We start from the raw sequence: 19,881 nt of genomic DNA, 5'->3' as shown, positions 1-19,881 counted from the left end.
AACCAAGAACTTTAAATTCATCAGTTAGGTCATTCAAACCAAAAGTCTATGGCGTATAAACAAGAAAATATAACCTATGGGAAGTATAAATGTTAATCAATGGAAACAGATCTAAAAATGACAGAAAATATGGAATTACAAGATGAAGCCTATGAAACAGAAATTGAAATGTTATAAAGAACATTCAAGAGTAAAAAAAGAAAACTTAGATATGTTGAAAAGGAAAATAGAAGACACACCAAAAAAACAAAAAGACATATTAACAATGAGAAATCTGTTAAATGCACTTGATGGCATTAATAGCTGACTGAGCACCACAGAGGAAAAGAATGAATGAGCACACGTCAGTAGAAACTAATGAAAATGAAGTTCAGAGCAAAAGCATGCTGAAGAAGAAGATAGAAGACAGTGTCAGCAACCATGGAGTGACATGGAGCTGTCTCAGGAAAGTACAACTAGAACTCCAGGAAGTATGGAGGAGGGGGCTGGGAGACAGAAGAGTGTGTTCACAGTACGACAGGAGGAAACATTTTCAGAAGTGATGGGAACAACTAAACCCTCAGATTCTCAGAACCTCAAAAAGACTCCAAGGAGAATAAACAGAAAAGTATTCCAAGGCACATTAAAATCAAATTTCTAAAAAATGGTGACAAACAAAAAAATCTTAAAAAGCTGACAGAGGAAAGACACAGGATAGGGAAGATCAAAGACACGATGACACACTTCTTGTCACATGTTGAATGGGCTGAAAGATGGAAATAGCATCTTTGAATTACTGGGGGGAAATCTACCAACCCTAAGTTCTGTACTCATGATTTTTTTTTCACAAATGGCAGCAAAATAAAGATTTCTCAGACAAAAAATAAATAAATAAATAAGAAAGAAAAATTTTGTTTCATTTGGTTTATTGTCATCAGACTGCCTACAAACAGAAGGAAAATAACCAGAGATTTGGATCTTCTGGAGGGAATAAGCAATGTCAGATTACTGGCTGTTTAAGTTGAAATATAAAAGTATATTGTGAGATTTATATCATATGTAAAATTAATATACATGACCAAATTAGCATCAAGTCAAGGACTAGATGTGAAATGTGTTATTTGAAGTGGTAACATAAAAATGATAGGGATAAGTCAAAGGTGTATATTGCAAACTCTTTAAGGAAAACTAAAATATAAAACAGAGAAATACATGCTAAGAAGCCAACAGTGGAGACAAAGTCTCATCATTATATAAAAATTGATAGATATATAAACAAAAGAAAGGAGGAAAATGACTAAAGAATAAAAGAAACATTTAGTATGATAATTGATTTACAATTTACTATGTAAATAATAACATTAGATTTAAGTAGTCTATATATTCCAATTAAAATACAGAAATTGTCAGACTGAAAAAATAAGATTCAACTTTATGTCATCTATGTGAATCCCAAATTAAGAGTACCCTACAAATAAGTTAATATTCAGAAGATTCAGAAATATATACCATGTCAAGAAAATTACTTTAAAATGCTTCAAAAGGCTGGGGATGTAGCTAAATGGAAGAGTGCTTACCTAGCACGTATGGGGCAATGGGTTTGATGCCCAATAAAAAATGAAAACAAAGAACCACCATAATGATTCAGAATATAGGATATTACCAGAAAAAAGGGTGTCATCTCATAATAATAAGAGAGTCAATTTATTAAAAAGATACAACAACCTTAAATACACAAATTGGCAGTATCAGGGGAAAAAAAGGCAAGTATTTAGTTCACATCCTGCACTGAAAAGCTAACAAATAGTGTAACAATGCCAGGAACATCATCTTTATACCTATACAGTTTAAAAACTTAGATATAAGTGGACAAAGACCTTGAAAGACACAACCAGAATGTACTGAAGAAGGAAAAGAAGTATGGTTTAAAAAACAAAAAAAACACCTATATGTGGGCTGAGCATATAGCTCAGTTGGCAGAGTGCTTGCCTTGCATACACAAGGCCCTGGGTTCAATCTCCAGCACCACAAAAGAAAAAACAAAAACAAAACATATGTATAAAGAAATTGAACTCTTATTTAAAAGCCTTTGTACAGAGAAAAATTCCAAGTTTGAGGTAACACAATGATGAAAGAAGACTCTTTTCCATAAATAGACAGCTGGATCTCATATGCAACAAAAGAGCAGGGGCCACAGGAATTGTGACCCTTACTTCACATTATATGTAAATATTAACTTTATTATATCATGCTTTGAAATATAATGGTAAAATTCATAAAATTTCCAGAACAAAGCAGAGCAGATCCTTTATCTGTCATGAGGTTAGATAAAGATTTTCTACATAGGATACAGAAACATAATGTTTCAGTGAGCTTTTTCACTGCTGTGACTTAAAGACCTGACCAGAACAATTTTAAAGAAGGAAAAGTTGATTTGAGGGCTCACAGTTTCAGAGGTCTCAGTCCATAAGAGGCTGGCTCCATTCCTTGGGCTCAAGGTGAGGCAGGACATCATGGCAGAAGAGTATGGCACCCTCAACCAGCTCACATCATGACCAGGAAGCAGAGAGTCTCAGGTCTCTAATACAAAATATATACCCCATAGCCACAACTCTGATAAACCACTTCCTCCAGCCACACCCCACCTGCCTGCAGTTACCATTCAGTTAATCCCATTAGGGTTTAATTAGCTGAATATGTTAAGGCTGTAGCCAATTATTTCTCCTCCAAACCTTCTTGCATTGCCTCACATTTTGTGAGATTTTGGGGAACATCTCACATCTAAACCATAGCACATAAATCATAAAAGAAACATGATCAACAAATAGCATTTCATAATTTTTTTTCTTAAACACTCATCAGAGTACTATTTTAAGCAAATGGAAAGTTATCTCATGGATTTGGAGGAAATAATTTCACAGTATGGATTTGTTTCAAATGCAAAGATTTCTTACATCTCAATAGTAAGAAGAAAATCCACTTGATGTTAAAAACAGGAAGAAATATGAATACTCTACAAAATAAGATATGTAAGTAAAAAATAAGCACATGAAATATGTTCAACACCATTAGTCATTAAGGAATTTAAATGAAAATTTCAATGAGCTACAACTATATTACAATAAAATACTGTTAATATAATTTCCAATAAAAATTAAATGTAACCACATTACTAATTATTGGAAGAATATTTTTTAGGGGTTTCCAGAGAAATAGAACCACAAGGGAATATATAAGTATACAAGAAGAGATTTTTTTTAATGAAGGATTAGTTCATGAAATGATGGAGTCTGAAGAGCCCCACAAATGTCATTTGCATGATGGAGACCCAGGAAAGCCGGAGGATTATGTCCAGTACTAGCCCAAAAGTCCGAGAACACAGGGAGCCAATGGTGCAGTTCTAGGTCAGAGTCCAGAGGTTCAAGGATCAGCAACAAGAATGTCCAGGGGCAGGAAAATATGGACATTACAGCCCAAGAGAACCAGTCCACCCTTGTTCTTCTTTTCTGTTCTATTCAAACCCTCAGTAGGTTCCCTGGTGCCAAACCACATGGGTGAAACCTATCTTTTTTACAAGGCCACCAATTCAAATGCTAATCTTTTCCAAAAACATCCTGTAGGCACATCCAGAAATAGCCACGATATCTATGTGAGCATCCCTTAACTATCCTAGGCAAGTTGACACACAAAATCAACCATCTCAACAAGGCTGTGACGTATACCATTTTCACCTCATTAGCAGCAGCCTATTTGAGTTATGTGCTGCTGCTGTTAATGGAAGTGAAAACAGTACACACTTTTTCAGAAAACAATTTGGCAGTTGTTTTAATAGAGATAATTATTCATCTTCTTGAGGATCCAGCCATTCTACTCCAAAATTTTTTCTCAATAAAAATGAAAATAGATAGATGGCCATAGAAAATTATACATGCATTTTAACAGCAGCTTTAATCCTGAGACCACTGCTCCCCTCCCCCCACACACACACCTGGAACTATGTCCAGTACAAGCCCTTTATGTCCATTTATTTGTGAATGGATAAACAGATTCAAACAATGGAATACTTTTCAGTAATATAAAAGAATGAACTATTAAACATACCACAACTTTGGTGAACCTGAAAGACATATGTTTCCAAGTGAAAAAAAAAAAATGAGACACAGGATGTCATGTGCCATATGATTCCATTAATATGCAATTTTGAAAGAAGGTAAACTACAGTGAAGGAAGGTAGAGAAGATGTCCTGGAGAGAGGCAGGGCAGGTGGACAGAAACACAATTTCAGATGATGGAAATTTACTATAAAATGATTTGGGTCGTGATTATGGGAATATAAAATTTTTTGAACATCTACTTGCATATTTTAAATAGTAAATTTTGCTGTTTGTAATTTTATCTTGCTGTGGATGTTTTAAAAAAGGAAATGTATGTTGGTGTTGATCACATCTAAAGATTTTTCCTAGTAATTAAAATGTACACTCAAAGAAAAGCAGCCTTTAGCTAAACATAGTTCCATCTTATAAAATAAAGTGACAGTTTCTATTTGTGACATTCCATTGAGATTTATAGGTCTACATGATAAAATATTACTATAAAATTTTGTTTAAAGCAAATTATTCTTAAGGTTGTCATGTTCTACTTAATAAATCAAATAAGAGGGGCTAAAAGCAGCAATATTTTATAGTGAAATGAAGAAACCCCTCTCCCCAAACATAAGGTTTTTTTTTAGAAACACATTTTTTTTCTAATTTGAAATTATCTCTATTTAGAATGATATGTTCTGAAGTGGTTATGACAAGGGAGGCTCAAATCTACTGGGAAGTGTTGTATCATTAGGGCCACCTGAAGCTGAGGAAGTGGAAAGTTCCTATTTCTGATCTTTATAACAGATTATTTTACAAGGGGTTTATTTCATCAGTTGGTCATTTGGAATAAGGTTTTTAAAAAACATAATGGACATGCTTTATAAATCAGAAGTTCAATGCAATAGCTGTTAATTGTATGAACAGTCAATGGATGTGGAATTTTACATGTTGGTAAAATGGAAATAACATATTTGTGCTCACCTCTTATGAAATTTTGTCCTTCTCTCCATAAATTCAGAAAAAGAAAATTCATCTGTCTTTATTTCAAAGGTCAAATGGCTGGTAAATTCTAACCTCCACAATTTCGTAGCTGAAAGGGAGAAAAAAGTTATTAAATATGAAGTTATTTTAAAAATCTCTATATTAAAACTTTGTACTTTACTCTTGAGTTCACTCTTAGAAGAATCTAGGGAAATGAATAGCATGTCATCTACTAGGGCAAAACAAGGTTTGCTGGGTTTGCTGTCTTCCACCTGTAATCTTGGGCAGGTACCATAATTTTAATTGACTTTTCTGAGGAAAATTGGTACTTTTGAATGCTGCTGAGATGAACAGACATAATATCCCCAGACATAAAAACTTGCTAGGTATTATATTTGTGTGTCATTTACTCTAGATATTTACTTAGCCTTAATCACTATCTCTAGCAGATCAGAAGCAGCAAATAAGAAACAAGGTATGGGCAGAAAAAGGGAAAAATCAAACAAGATTTTCTTTCTTTCTTTCTTTTACTTTTTTTTTTTTTTTTTTTTTTTGTACTAGGGATTGAACTCAGGAGCACTTGACCACTGAGCCACATTCCCAACCCTATTCTGTATTTTATTTAGAGACAGGGTCTCACTGAGTTGCTTAGCGCCTTGCCATTGCTAAGGCTGGCTTTGAACTTGGAATCCTCCTGCCTCAGCCTCCTGAGCCCCTGGGATTGCAGGCGTGCACCACCACACCAGCTCAAATAAAAATTTTATAATGACATCATAAAAGAAATGATAGACAAACTCAAGAAATACTTGAGGAGCTGTTACATCCAAGAAGAGTCAAAGGAGACAAGATGATCTAACTCAATGTAGTATTATGATGGAATCTTAAAAAGAAGGACATTAGGTTAACACCAAGTAAAATTAAGGAAGGAATGGAATTTATTCATAATATAGTCAAATAATTCATTGGTTATGTCTAACATAAAATGTTTATAATAGCAGAAATTGAGTGTTGTATGAGAAACAGGAATAATTTTTGCAAACTTTCCATCTAAAGTGAGCAAAGCTGTTCTAAAATTGTTCTAAAGCTGTTCTAAAATAAAAAGATTATAAAAATTAGAGAAATATTCTCATTTATGAAAAAAGATGTGGGAGTCTTGAATATTTAAATTTTTAATAAAATAATGCTTTGAATTAATTTATCTAAACAGGACAGTTTTATTCTAGTCATCAGAGTGACACAGTGTACTCTGTTAATTATTCCCAAGAAATTATCTCCCCTCCTTTCCAATTCTGAAACCATTATCAAGTCACTTGATCTCAGAGTCTGTATAACGGACCTAATGATGGTATTCTTCAAGGATTAGTTACATAATGTAAATTTCTAAATACTACTCTGGTACATGATAAACATTGAATCTATGGTAGTGATGATATTTTATTATGATTATTGTTAAAGCTATTATATTGTTAAATAAGGTAAAATACCATATCTCATCAATAGACTAAATATATGACAAATGATCTTCTCCCAGAATAATAGAGTCATTCCATCAATGGTATACTATTTACTATTTATATAGTGCACAGCTTTGAGATATCAAAAACACTTAGAATCTAACATTTGCCCTATTAAACATTATATTAGACATAAAATATGCAAAGATGAAATGATAATGTGTTTAACCAACATAAAATTTTATCATTTATTTCTTGTAGGCAACATTGAAATAAAAATTAGTCTTAAAATAATTTTTAAAGGCCTTAAGCTAATTTAAGTATACCCAATATATTCCTATCTGGGATTTTTATATCATTAATGCAGGACATAGAAGTAATACTCTGGATAACTACATTTATACAAATAACTAATTTTACTTTTCTTTTAATTGCACACACATGCTCCTTTACAATTACTTACCAAAAAAAATCCAATTACATTATTTTTCTTTATCTGTCATAGTTTGGATCTGGAATGTCTTCCAAAGGCGAAGGTGTTGAAGGCTGGGTTCCCAGTTGTCCTAGCTGGTGGTGCTATTGGAATGTGGTGGAAACTTCAGAAGGTGGGACCTAGTTGGAGAAAGTGGCTCACTGGGGCATGCTTTTGAAGATTATATCATCTTCCCAATCTGTCTCTCCCTCACCCTGCTTTTTCTCTCTCTCTCTCTCTCTCTCTCTCTCTTTTCTGGCCACCATAAGGAGATGAGTAGCTTTGCTCTACCACTGCTTCCTGCCATGATGTTCTACTTTTCCAAAAATCCAAAGCAACAAGACCAAGTGGACTGAAACATCTGAAAATAACCAAAATAAATCTTTCATTATTTAAGTTGCTATTTTGTCATAGCAAACAAAGTTGACTAACACATTATCAAATAACATTTTTTTTGAATGATGAGAGATGTGTAATATAAGAAATAGGGATCCTCACATATGCAGTTTCAGGAAACAAGTACTTTCCCCAAAAGATTGATGGAGGGTCTTTCCCCAAAAGACTCTGGTCTTTGGTCCATCAGGGTCAATGCTGAGACAATCCTTTTCTAGGCCCATGTTACCTACTCAAAGACACAATACCCTGTTGCCCATAGCATCCAGTCCCTGCTGTCTATATCAGAACAGAAAATCTTCATACTGCTCCTCAAGACTAGCAGTATGAAGGATAAGTTCCCTCTCAGTGTCGAGACACATCTTTCCTGTAGTGAATAATACAACTCTTAATTTTTTTCCCCCTAAAATCCAGGAAAGTAGATATATGTATTCACTTTTCTGGAAGAAGTGAAGCCTTAGGTTTTAGTTAGTAGTATTCTTGCTTCAAACTTTTATTAGATTGAAGTGAAAATAACTTCTCCTCATTTATGAAAATGAAATTATGTGGGGAAAATGGTTCTCTTCCCATATTCTTATGAATAAAATTCTGAATAGAGATTTTTAAAATTCTTTTAATTACATAAAAAAGAAATATTTCCACATGTTTCCAGATATGGTATTTGACTAAATTAGTTTACCAAATTTATGGTATCAGCACAAAGGCTTATTCATCATCAAGAAGTTAACAGTTATGTGAATATAATTATATAAAATTATTGTATGTGTATGTATATGTGAATACATATTGGCATGTGGAAAAATTATGCATTACATTAAAATACTGATATGTTAAATATTGTGAATCCATCATTTAAGTGGTGCAGTTAAATTAATTCTTTTTTCAACAGGTAGTTTTTATAAGTGCTACTCACTAGTACTTTCACATTTCTCCAAAACATTTGAATATGACCTATTCTCCATTCGATTTTCTTTGATCTATGAATTGGAAGTTGATGTAATTTCAACTACTCCAGTGTAATGTGGCATGATGTCACTAAGACAATATCACTGACATACTAAACATTGGGAACATGGAAATCTCTGTTCTCTCGACAATCAGAAGAACAAGCCCTAGCTTAAGTAAGTTGATAATCTTCTAAGTCAGGATGCCATACCTAAGCAAAGAGTAAGCTATGAAAAAGTATACTCAGAGACCCAAGATGGGTCTGTTTCAGGAAGTGATAAAACGTACATAGGCTGGGGGTAGTGATGCACGGCCTGTAATCCCACTGGCTCAGGAGGCTGAGGCAGTAGTTACCTAAGCAACTCAGCAAGACCCTGTCTCTAAATCTCCAGTACCAAAAAAAAAAAAAGTACGTAGAATAAACTAAAATGCTGTTTTAGAGATGAGAAGAACCAATTCAAATACACTAGCAAGACTTGCTCCTTTATTTAAAATCAAACTAAATGCTATAGAACATTCTAGTAATGATACTTAAAAGGGCAGAGAGATCAGGTTTCATGATCCTATTCTCTGAAGAAGTGTACCTGCTTTGATGTAGGGAGGGGTCTACTTACTAAAGTCTCCTGTTCAGAGTATTTCTCCCTCAAAGGGAAGTAAACACTATGACAGAGACTTTCACATAGGTTCCATTTCTCTGGCTTCTATGTAAATATATCCTTTGTTCAGATGTTCATATCACTGGCACAGTTACAGATTCCTAATTGTCAAGAAGGACTTAGATTTTACTATCATTTTACCAACTTGGAATTATGGAGCCATTTAAAGTGATTTCTGCAGCAAATTCATAACATCCATCACATGTTAATTCTACTATTCCAGATCTCAAAGATTGAGTAATGTTCACAGCTCTCTTATTCAATACATATGGATCACTTACCATGTTTCAGGCATGGTTCTAGGTGATGGGGGATAGTGTTGAATTAGCTGAAGACTCTACTTATGGGACTTACATTCTCAAGGAGGAAGGCAGACAATAAACAAATATGTGATGTAAAGTCAGTAGAGTACTATAAAATATTTTGATATTTAATCCTTTGCATTATACCTTATACCTGCGATGGATATTGGATTCTTTACTACAATTTTTTTAAAGAAAAAATCTAATAATATTGTCAAATTTAAGGAAAACAGTAGGTGCTAATTATATTATCAAACTTGATCCATTATATGATATCACATGTATAACACAAATATCACATATATATCTATACATTACACATATATCATATATATATATGATATATATATATATATATATATATATATATATCACACATATATATAATACTGAAAGTCAGAGTATAGAACTTTGGTTGCATGATCTTAATGTCTTTAGAAGATGCATCTGCTTTTGTGTGTATAGTATATATACTGTAAAATGAATTTATTTTTTCCCAAATATATGTGAGAAGAAACATTCTATAAATGGAGTAATAATTAACACATTTCACTAAGTTTAAATTGAAAACACTTACAAAAGTGTTTTCACAGCTCCAAAGCAGTTCCTGCAGATGAAACACCTAGGGAAAATGTTCCAGAATGCAGCCCTACTGCTTCTTATTCCTTAGTTTTATTGTGCTATAGATATATTTGAAGGGAGTTTGCAAATAATGAAGCTGTTATGCTACACTGATTTATCCAGGAAACAAGATTTGTTCTAGTTAGGGAGAGTCTGGATAATAAGAAATCACATCACTAAAATATCTGTTAAAAATCATAGGTTAGTAAGTAGTCCCATATCACAATGTAACTCTGTATCTTATACCATAAAGAAACAAAAGAATGAACTACTGTACATCTTTGCAGGCCTCTTAAATCACTGCTAAATTAAAATTATCTTCCCTAAATATCTTTCAAGGTGTAACCTCAGACAAGACCATTAAGCACTGATAAGTTTTAGCACATGCGTTTTTAAGGAGAAAAGGAAAGAAAATCTCTCCCCCCACCCATACACACTCCAAGAAGAGAGAATTAGAAAAAACAAGACTATCCCAGGTCTGATTGAGAGTGTTTACCTCTGGATATATTCTAAAATACCAGCTCCAATTCTAGGTCCCTTGAATACAAAGGGAAATGTGGTGTTCTTTCTCTCTTATTGATCAGATTTTTTTTTTCTTTTGTAAATGACAGGAGAAAGTATTAACATGAGCCAACACAGAGGATATTAGGTATTTGACTAAATTAATTGGTATCAGCACAACATCTTTTCAAGATGTTAGGGGAAGAGCCAGCAGAGAAAATGTTGTGCCCAAATTGGAACCAAAATAGGGAAACTGAATGAATGATGCAAAATTAGGACTGAGAATCAGCTATAAATAAAAGAGTTCCACCATTCCAAGGGTCAGTAGATGTTTTCTGTGTAGGGTTAGCAGTAAGTATTTCAGACTTCATGGGCCATATGTTCCCTGTCACAACTAATCAACTACTGTGCCAAGGCACACACAGACAATGCGTAAATAAAGGAGTATAGCTGTGATACAATAAAACTTTATTATAGATGCTAAATTTGAATTTCATGTCATTTTCATGGGTAATAAATTTTTTTTCTATTTTTTTCAGATATTTAAAAATATAAAACCATTTTCTTAACAAGCATGTTGTGAATCAGGCTTGATCTGCAAAGCATAGTTTGCCAACTTCTATATTGTCTTAAAAATTCAACCAGGTAAGTGACCATATGAAAATTTGGATTTGATTTATGATATCTTAAATGTTACACTTCCTAGTGAATCATGCACACATGATAGTGCATGAATCATTACAGATTTAAAAAAAGTAAAGGTGTGAGTAGGAAAAGAAAGTCATGTATCTTCTAAAAATCTTCCATTTTGCTTTTAATTCATTATTGTAATTGTATGTTACTGAGTTACAGAGTAATAATTGATACATGTATACAATACATAATGACGAAATCAAGGTAATTACCATTTCCACCTCCTTAAACACTTATCATTTGTGTGTGTGTGTGTGTGTGTGTGTGTGTGTGTGTGTGTGTCGGGATGCTTCAAACTTCTTTTATTTTAGTACTGAAGAATGAGTGCTTTTTTTTTTCAGGGGTGAATCTTGTCCAACAGGGCTTTATGTGGGGGCCTGAGTCCTGGGGCTTTGTTTTCCAAACTCTAAATCTATCCAGTGAAGAGGGATTCTGCTGAAGGACCAAATAAATGGTGAAGTTCCTTGTTCAGAACATTTAATTTATTCATATGGGGAAAGCATTTCTGAAGGCTTTGCTATCCACAGAATAAACAACAGCCAAACCAACAAAACATGATCTCTACTTAAGAAATGCTAGATATCTTGCTGGAAGGCTCAGAATAGCCTGAAAAATTAGCTTATTTTTATAGTTTTTGCCATTGTATAATATTCATGTATGACAGACATAACTAGAGCTTGAATTCAGTGACTTGTAAACCATATTTTTTTTATAAATTAATAGTTTCAATATAAGAACCAAACAGAAAATCTCAAGATGCAAATCAGTCAAAAGAGGGGTTGCTCATGTTGACTCTTGATAGAATTCCATTGCTTGAAACACCTTCATTGAGTTCGGTGACTTGTGAGACTCCCTGGAATGTAATTTGAACAGCACTGATTTAGTTACTTTTGTATTTTACCTTTGCTTCATTGGTTTTCTCTAGTCTTATGTAGAAACTATGATCTGTTAAAGATTCTCTCAGAATAAAATTCCACACAACTTTATAAATTTATGACAAATTTCAAATAAAATGTGTTCAAGTCCCTTTACTTTCTGCAATAACAAATAAGAATCCTTCAGTGCTTCTCTTTGTCTATTACTGGATTGTCTATTTTTTCTTTTCTTTTTGGTTGCTTTTGGAAATTTTCAGATGTAAAATGAATTTTAATTTCAAATACTTAATTTTGGAAATAATCCACATTGTGTGTTCTTTTTGCATTGGACTCAGAAATATTTCTATAGAAAACAGAAGCTTCAGAATAGGTAGGGGAGGAGAAAGAGAGATATCTTGCTAACAGGAAGCATCTCTGTGATTCATTTGGAAAGATTTCTAGAGAAGTCTGTGAAACCAGGGAGAGAGAAGCAACCCCCAACTGTGAACAGTCATGGGAAATTGAAAGATAGGAGGACATGCATAATTTAGCCTGGCTGACAAATTAGCATTCGTTCCAGTCTATGAATACACTGCTTTGGCCTGACCACAATTAAAGTGCCAGCTTAGCTTTAATTCAAAGGGCATTATAAAGACCAGAAGAAAAAAAATAACAGTTTCTAAAGTCTTTTATTTAGAGTACTGAAAACATCTTGAATTAAATTGAAAGGACAGCTCATTTACTTTCAACTACTTCTGCCACTTGCTTCTCATACACCAAGAGGAACGCAACATGGAGAGCTCTTGGGACAGTTTGAGGGACTTCACAAATTATTAATGCATTTCTCTGATGATCACTTCTTGCACTAATTTTAAAAATATTAGTTAGGATTCCAGGTAATTTCTTTGGATCAGTTTTATGTATCATTTAACTTACATAATTTTTTAAAACTTTGTATTTAAGAAATGCTACATGAAATATGATTTAGAAGCTCTTAATATTAAAAAAAAACACAATTATATTAGCTGTTCAGTGTAGGACTAAAAATTCAAGAGGGGGCACATCTGGAGATGAAGTTAATAAGTTTGTTCCCTGATCTCAAAGTAGCTTCCTCAAGAATGTAAGAATTTCATTTATAATAGCTTATTTGTACTTCTTTCCAGGGTTTGTTTTCTCATCCTGGGAGGTCAGTCCTAGAGGAGATCAACAAGAGCAGTCAGTTAGGCAATCACTGGTTTTCCAAATAGGAAACTTCTGAAGTTATATTTTTATCTCAAATTGTGTGTGTGGGGGGGGGAGGGGGGTGAGTGTGTGCATGTTTGTGCATATAATATAAACTTACACTTTTAGTAGATATGTTTCTTCTAAAATCATATAACAGGATTTTCCAAAGATAGATTTGAGAATATAATAAAAGGAAGGATTATTTATATATTGAAGTTTCTTAAGCAAAATTTAATTTCTATTTTTCTGATAAGCTCTTGATAATTAAAAGCATATTATATGTGTGTATCTTTATATGTGTATAGTTAAATAAGTGTATGTGTGTATACATACATGTGTTCCTTCTGATATTGTATGTATCTGGACACTCTTCTAAATGCAGTTCTACATAAAGGTCCCTGGGTGTAGAGTGGATCTTCATGTGGTCTATGGCACAATAAAATATACTTGATAACGAGATAAAAGCATATGTGGGTATGATTGGGAAGGGTCAGAGTATACTCACTGAAGAGTCACTGAATGAAATTAATTCTGAAATAAAGTAGAATCTTCCAGGCACTAAAAATAGCCAGATGAAAAATAAAACTCAAGTCAATCACTGAAGTATTTTCAATGTTTTCCCCGTATGTTATTTTCCAAAGTGCCCATAGATAGTTGACAGCATACATATCAAAGAAAGAGGAATTTTCTCAAGTAAACCAAAATTGTATTGATCATCTAGAAAATTGCTATATGCTTTAGAAGAAAAATGCACACATTTTATTGTAAGAATCTCACCATTGTGTACATCCACAAGACTGGAGTGCTAATTATAATAAGATATATTCCATGCTTGTATAATTATATCAAATGGATCTACTGTCATTTATATCTAAAAAGAACTAATAAAATTTAAAAAATAAAAAATAAAAATTTAAACTTTCATATACTACTCATTTAATTATAAATAATTCAACCACTTTAAAAAATAATGGGCAGTTTCAACATCCACCAGCTTAAGATCTAACCATTTAGCCATGATAAATGAAAGCATATATCCACATAAAAGATTTGTAAATGACTATTTATAATAGTTTAATATGTATTAGTAAAAAAATAGAAATGATTTATATGTTCATTAACAGGTAAATATTTGAACAAACTGTATTCCTAAAAATGAAATGCTATTTATCAATGAAAGTTATATATTATTGGTAGATGCCACAAAAAGAATACATGTCAAAATAATTGTGGCAAGTAAAAGAAAACAGTGAGATGACACAGAAAATTCTTGACAATGCTATCTACTATAGAGAGAAAAAATAAACTGTGATTTCCCAAGGATATGGGGGAAGGAGAGGGATGGCTGGATGGACTCTCCAGGAGTAAGAAGAAAATTTACATGTGATATGTTCATTTGCTTGATAGTAGTGAGGTTTCACAACCTACTATAAACTTAAATTTAACTTTGTCTACTCATATACTACATAGGTGTATAGTTTAGTGTATATTAGTTGTTGTTCAATAAGACTGAAAATAAACTACTTTATTTACCTTTTTGAAATTCATTGAATTTGAAATATATTGGTGTTTGAAAAATTTTCAACATTATCCAGGCTTGATGGCACATGCCTGTGATCTCAGCAATTCAGGAGGCTGAGGAAGGAGGATCCTAAGTTCAAAGCCAACCTCAGCTACTTAGTGAGGCCCTAAATAACTCAGTGAGACTCTATCTTAAAATAAAAAATAAATATATAATAAAAATAAAAAGTGTTTGGGATGTGGCTTAGTGGTTAAGTGCCCCTGAGTTCAATGTCTGGTTCACCCCCCAATTCCTTTTCAACATTTTTTTTATTAATAAAAATGAAGTTTTATGTTATTTAATGAGATTCCAATTATAAAAAGCTTAATGCTTTTAATAAATAATTTTATGCTACCAGTAACCTCCTGGCCTGAACATGTCTATTAGCATGCTCACTGAATGGCAGGCACTGTAGAAGATACTGGTGACATGGTGGGAAGCCATTATACACAATCTCATCCCGGGATCTAACCGTCTGAGTGAGAAAGATGAATATAAAGCCAGCATCAACTGTGATGGGCACTAGGAGAGCAACACACACAGAGGGTATGAGAGTCTACACAGCTACTGGGTCAGGCCATGAGAGTCAGGGAAGGTAGCCTGGAGGGAGTGAACAAGAATTGGTGTCTGAAGTTTAAGTAAGACTAACCTAAGTGACAAGAAGAAAGGAGCACTTTCTAATATGTGGAGTAGTTGTGAAAAGAGCACACGGGAAATATGAGGAACTGAGAGAGATGCAGAGAGGCTGGAATGTGAAGATAAATAGAAATATTTGTGCCAAGCAAGGGTCCCAAAAGAAAAGGGTCAAACTGTTCATTACCAGTTGTCTATTTTTTAATAAGGGAGTGAATTATAGCTGAGGCTGTAATATGAAGGATGCATCAGAGACAGACCAACATAGAAGCTTAGGACAGAGCAGTGAAAGAGATGGGGAGAAGAAAACATGATAAATTTCAGAAGCTGTCAACGGGTCAGATACGGAAGAGGAGGGAGACAGCAGTCAAGGAGGACCTCTGGGCTTCTGACTTGCTGAGTTCAGGTAGATTCCCAGTAATGGGTCTACCATCAGCCTGACAGCACAGCCTGACCATGCAGTGTCTGTGTCCACCAACACCTCCCTCAGGAAATGAGTGTCCTGTCCATCCATCTCAGGCCTGCATGAAAGAGGCATGAAAGTCCAAACTCCCTTGTTGTCACCCTTTCATTGGGATCATGATTCAAGATGGTTACTTTGTCTTCACATATCTGTTTTGATATTTATTGTCTATTAAATACCACTACAGGAGATATTTTATTCTTGAATAAGAAATAACTCTGCTTCTAGCCACTTTACTCCATAAGAGAAATTCTCACTTTTAGGTAGCAAAATAATGATTATTTATTGATTACCTCTAGTGAAAGATCAGTTCTTCATGCTTCCAATGCATTATCTTCAAAGACTATCAAAAATTCCCACCAGATGCTTCTTCCATGGAGCACAAATATAAAACATGGTACCTGTATCCCAGAGTCCTCAGAGCCAGCCAGTCTCCTGTAGGAATTCCATATAGCAGTAGATAGCAAAACCCTGCTTAAGGGCAGCTCCAACACCTTGTAGTTTATTCCTTTCATGCAGAGGTTTAGGGACAGTGCATGGGCTGATTCTTAGTTTCCCAATGTACCATTTTGAAACTGGCTACTTTCAAACATCATTTGTTCAATGTATAGGAAAAAAAGAAGAGTGGCGAAAGAAGCATTGGTAGACACTGCACAGAACAGTATTCCTTGAACACTTTTATCTGCAAAGGAAGCTGGGATTTTAACACTTGTTTTTATATATTACAGGAAGGAAAAGAAGTTGAGTGGAAGAGTGTTAAATGGGTAAATGCACCATTTCTGCTGCACAATATATCTTCCACCTCTGCCCAGTGCTTTGGGAAATATAACCTAGGAAGATTTCCTAAGTTAGTTCTTTTTCTTGAGTATGGTCTAGAGATGCTCTCTTTCGTTCAAGACATAAAGGAAATTTTTTCACAGAAAAAGTATCCACAGGTGTTGAATGAATTAATCAAGACCCACACAAGTTATACTAAAAATTAAAAAGAAACAAAGCTCTTTTGTCTATGATTTGTGCATCTGTGATTTGTGCATCCTCTTTACTGAAACATGAGATCCTTGACAGCACACATGTAAATCTGGTTCTCTGATGTGTTCTTAAGGACAGTGTTTTCAGTGGGTGAGTGAGCATATGAATGAATGCCTTATTTTATGTATAGATATTCCCCATCCTGGGGATTGAATCCAAAGGAGTTCTACCATCAAGCTACATATCCAACCTTCTTTTATTTAGTTTGAGACAGGATCTTGCTAAATTGGTGAAACTGGTCCTGGAATTTGCAATCCTCCTGCCTCAAGCTACTGAGTTGCTGAGATTAAAGGTTTGAGGCATCACACCCAGAAGGTTTGGAGCATATTAAGCAGCTACTTTTGCTAAAGTTGTTACTCTCAACTTGCCAGCTGTGTGTGTATTTAACAGTATGAGGATCTGTAAATAGTAAGATCACTGATCCATCCACATGAAGACATTTATATTCATGTTTTTTAAAATGATGTACTGCTCTTTTCAGTTTGGGACTACCGGCCTCTAACAAAAAAAACTGAGATCAGAACTACATGACATGCTTAGAATAATATAGAACAAAAGTTGTGGCATTTGTTGTGTGATCTTAAGCAAGATATTAAATCTTCTGAACCATGCTTCTACCATCTGAAATGAGACCTTTATAAATATACCAGAAGGAGGCTATGAATGTCAAATGAAAGGACATTTGTCACCGTATATGCAAGGAATTTTTTATTAAAGCATGGTTTTATTCACAGAGAATGCTTTGAAAAACATTAGAAATGTACTGACTGTATATCAAATGAGATTTCTCAACCTCTTAAAACTATCATCTGCCAAAAATAGTAATAATTATCATTGACAATAATTGTCTAGTATTATTACCATTATTACAGTTAACTCAATTTCTGTAGCTTCCCAAGTGTCAGGTACTTTACTAAGAACTTTAGCTCTTTTGCTTCTCCCAAGAAACCCATATTGCAGATGAAGAAATTATGGAGTCAAACCAAGAGGCCAAGATTTCATTTCTATTAGGTTGTGGCCCTGGATGCAAACTCATGTTTTTTCTTGCATGGAGTTAAATTTATTTCCCAGGACCTAGAATATCAGGTATTCAGTTAAAATAAAATAAAATAAAATAAAACTATTCCATTTTTTTTGTCTATGATTTGTGCATCCTCTTTGTTAGAACATGAGATCCTTGACAGCACACATGTAAATCTGCTTCCTTGATGTGTTCTTTCAGTGGGAGAGTGAATGCATGAATAAATGTCTTATTATTAGAATCAGCATACTTACTTATAGAAAGCTTCCTTTGATGTCCTGGCAAAATTTCATACAATTTTCCCCAAACTCTTTCAATTGCTAATAAAGATCATTCATATGCTGAATCATAGGATACCATAGAACATTTCCCATCTTTGAAAACTGTTGTTAACAAAAAGTCTCAGAAACACTTCCTGATTGTATTAATGTTTACGACCAATATAATGCTGCATTTGTTGCTTTAGAAATTAGACTACCATAGAAAATTAATTAACCTATACAACTATTTACATAGAAGAAGCCTAAATATGTGAATATATATACAGGAAATAAAAAGGCTAGAAGAGACTTTTTCAAGACTAGCAAAGCCAGTTGCAGATATGCCGCCAACTGGGAAGGGAAAGAATAAGTGGACCCTGAGAAATTTGGAGGAAAGAACACAGGTTTGTGTGCCCAGGGGATAAATGCAAGCATGTAACAAAAGACAAAATTTGAAACGCTGCTTGTAGTCAGATATGCTAATGCTAGACAAAGACGACCAAATATTTCTTTATGAAAATTTGGAGGAGATTGTGGGGAAGATAGTGACAACACTTTTGATTAAATTGAATTCCAAGACACTCAATGTCAGTTGCAAAGATGTTTCAAAGCAGTTGAGAGATTTGGACTGAATAAAGAAATGTATGTGACCTTGCCATAACACTGGCTATATAAATTCCAGGGAGACAGGGAAGAAAAAAAAAATTGTATAATCCTGGAGCTGAGTCTTGTGGTGCCATAGTAGCTGATGGACAAGGAAGGAGGATGGAAAGAAACCACCTAGGAGACTGCTTAATAATCCAAGTGAGGGCCAATGAAGACACTAGCATGATGGCAGAATACTGGAAGGAAAGACAAATCAAAAGATACTCATCATTTATTTTTGTAAAATATGAAATCAACTTGTGAGCGACTGGTATATCTATGCCAGTAATTCCCCAAATTGACTGCCCATCACTATCACATGAGGATGCTTTAGTAATGAAATTTCCATATTTTAACTTTTTCCTAATCTTTTTCTCACAAATATGATTCAATAGGTATGTAATGGGATCAAGGTACTTTATAAGTTTGGTTGGTGATATCAATGAGCAGCCAGATGTGAGACCTGCTGGTCTTGGTGTCTCAAGTCAATCCCACCCTAGCTCTGTGATCTAATGGAACTTTTCTGAAGTTAAATAGAGTTGAAATTTTATTTTCCTTGTGCAAGTAGTTGGCAAAAATTGTCACTGTGTAAGTGCCCCTCTAAGTTACTTAAAATTGAATCACTGAATTTAAATCAAAAGCCTTGTATGAATAGTTGATCCTCCTTAGCATATTGCTAGGTGATAATATGGTGATATTGGAGATTTTTCCAAAAACAAACGTAATGGGGAAAGAAGAAATCAGCTGGCCAGAGGCAGTAAACAGCATATTATGTATAATCTGAAAAGAAATCTGCCCCTGAAATGGGGAATAAAGAACAATAGAGTTTAAACCGAGAAAATACAGGGCAGGCTGCAAAATTTTTTATTCATATCAATTTTATCAGAGAAGGATATTGACAACAAAATTAAGTATAATATGCACAATTCTGTGCGTGGTAACCATTGGGAAGTAGAAGTAACTTTATAGCCTACATTGGGAGGGGGCAGTTAAACAAATTAAAATACCATCAACTTAATAAATGGTGTCATATATAAAGTAATTAAAATGAAAAACAAGAAAATTGGTGAGAAAAAATTTAAATGATAACCAAAGAAATGACTTATGAA

General features: G+C 33.9%; 1 long non-coding RNA gene across 1 annotated transcript in view; it reads left to right on the top strand.

The window, feature by feature from the left end:
- The window catches only part of LOC308650195, an 87,100-nt gene extending 76,067 nt beyond the window's left edge, over nt 1-11,033 (top strand). Inside the window, exon 3 of the long non-coding RNA XR_014022275.1 lies at nt 10,929-11,033. This is a non-coding gene — a long non-coding RNA (uncharacterized lncRNA). The remainder of the gene's footprint in view (nt 1-10,928) is intronic.
- The last annotated feature ends 8,848 nt before the right edge of the window (nt 11,034-19,881 follow it).

Source organism: Spermophilus citellus (genome assembly GCF_964194105.1).
Source record: "Spermophilus citellus genome assembly, chromosome: 5".
Taxonomy (NCBI): Eukaryota; Metazoa; Chordata; class Mammalia; order Rodentia; family Sciuridae; genus Spermophilus; species Spermophilus citellus.
The sequence above is the reverse complement of the archived record's forward strand: the minus strand, read 5'-3'. Positions and strand labels throughout refer to the sequence as shown.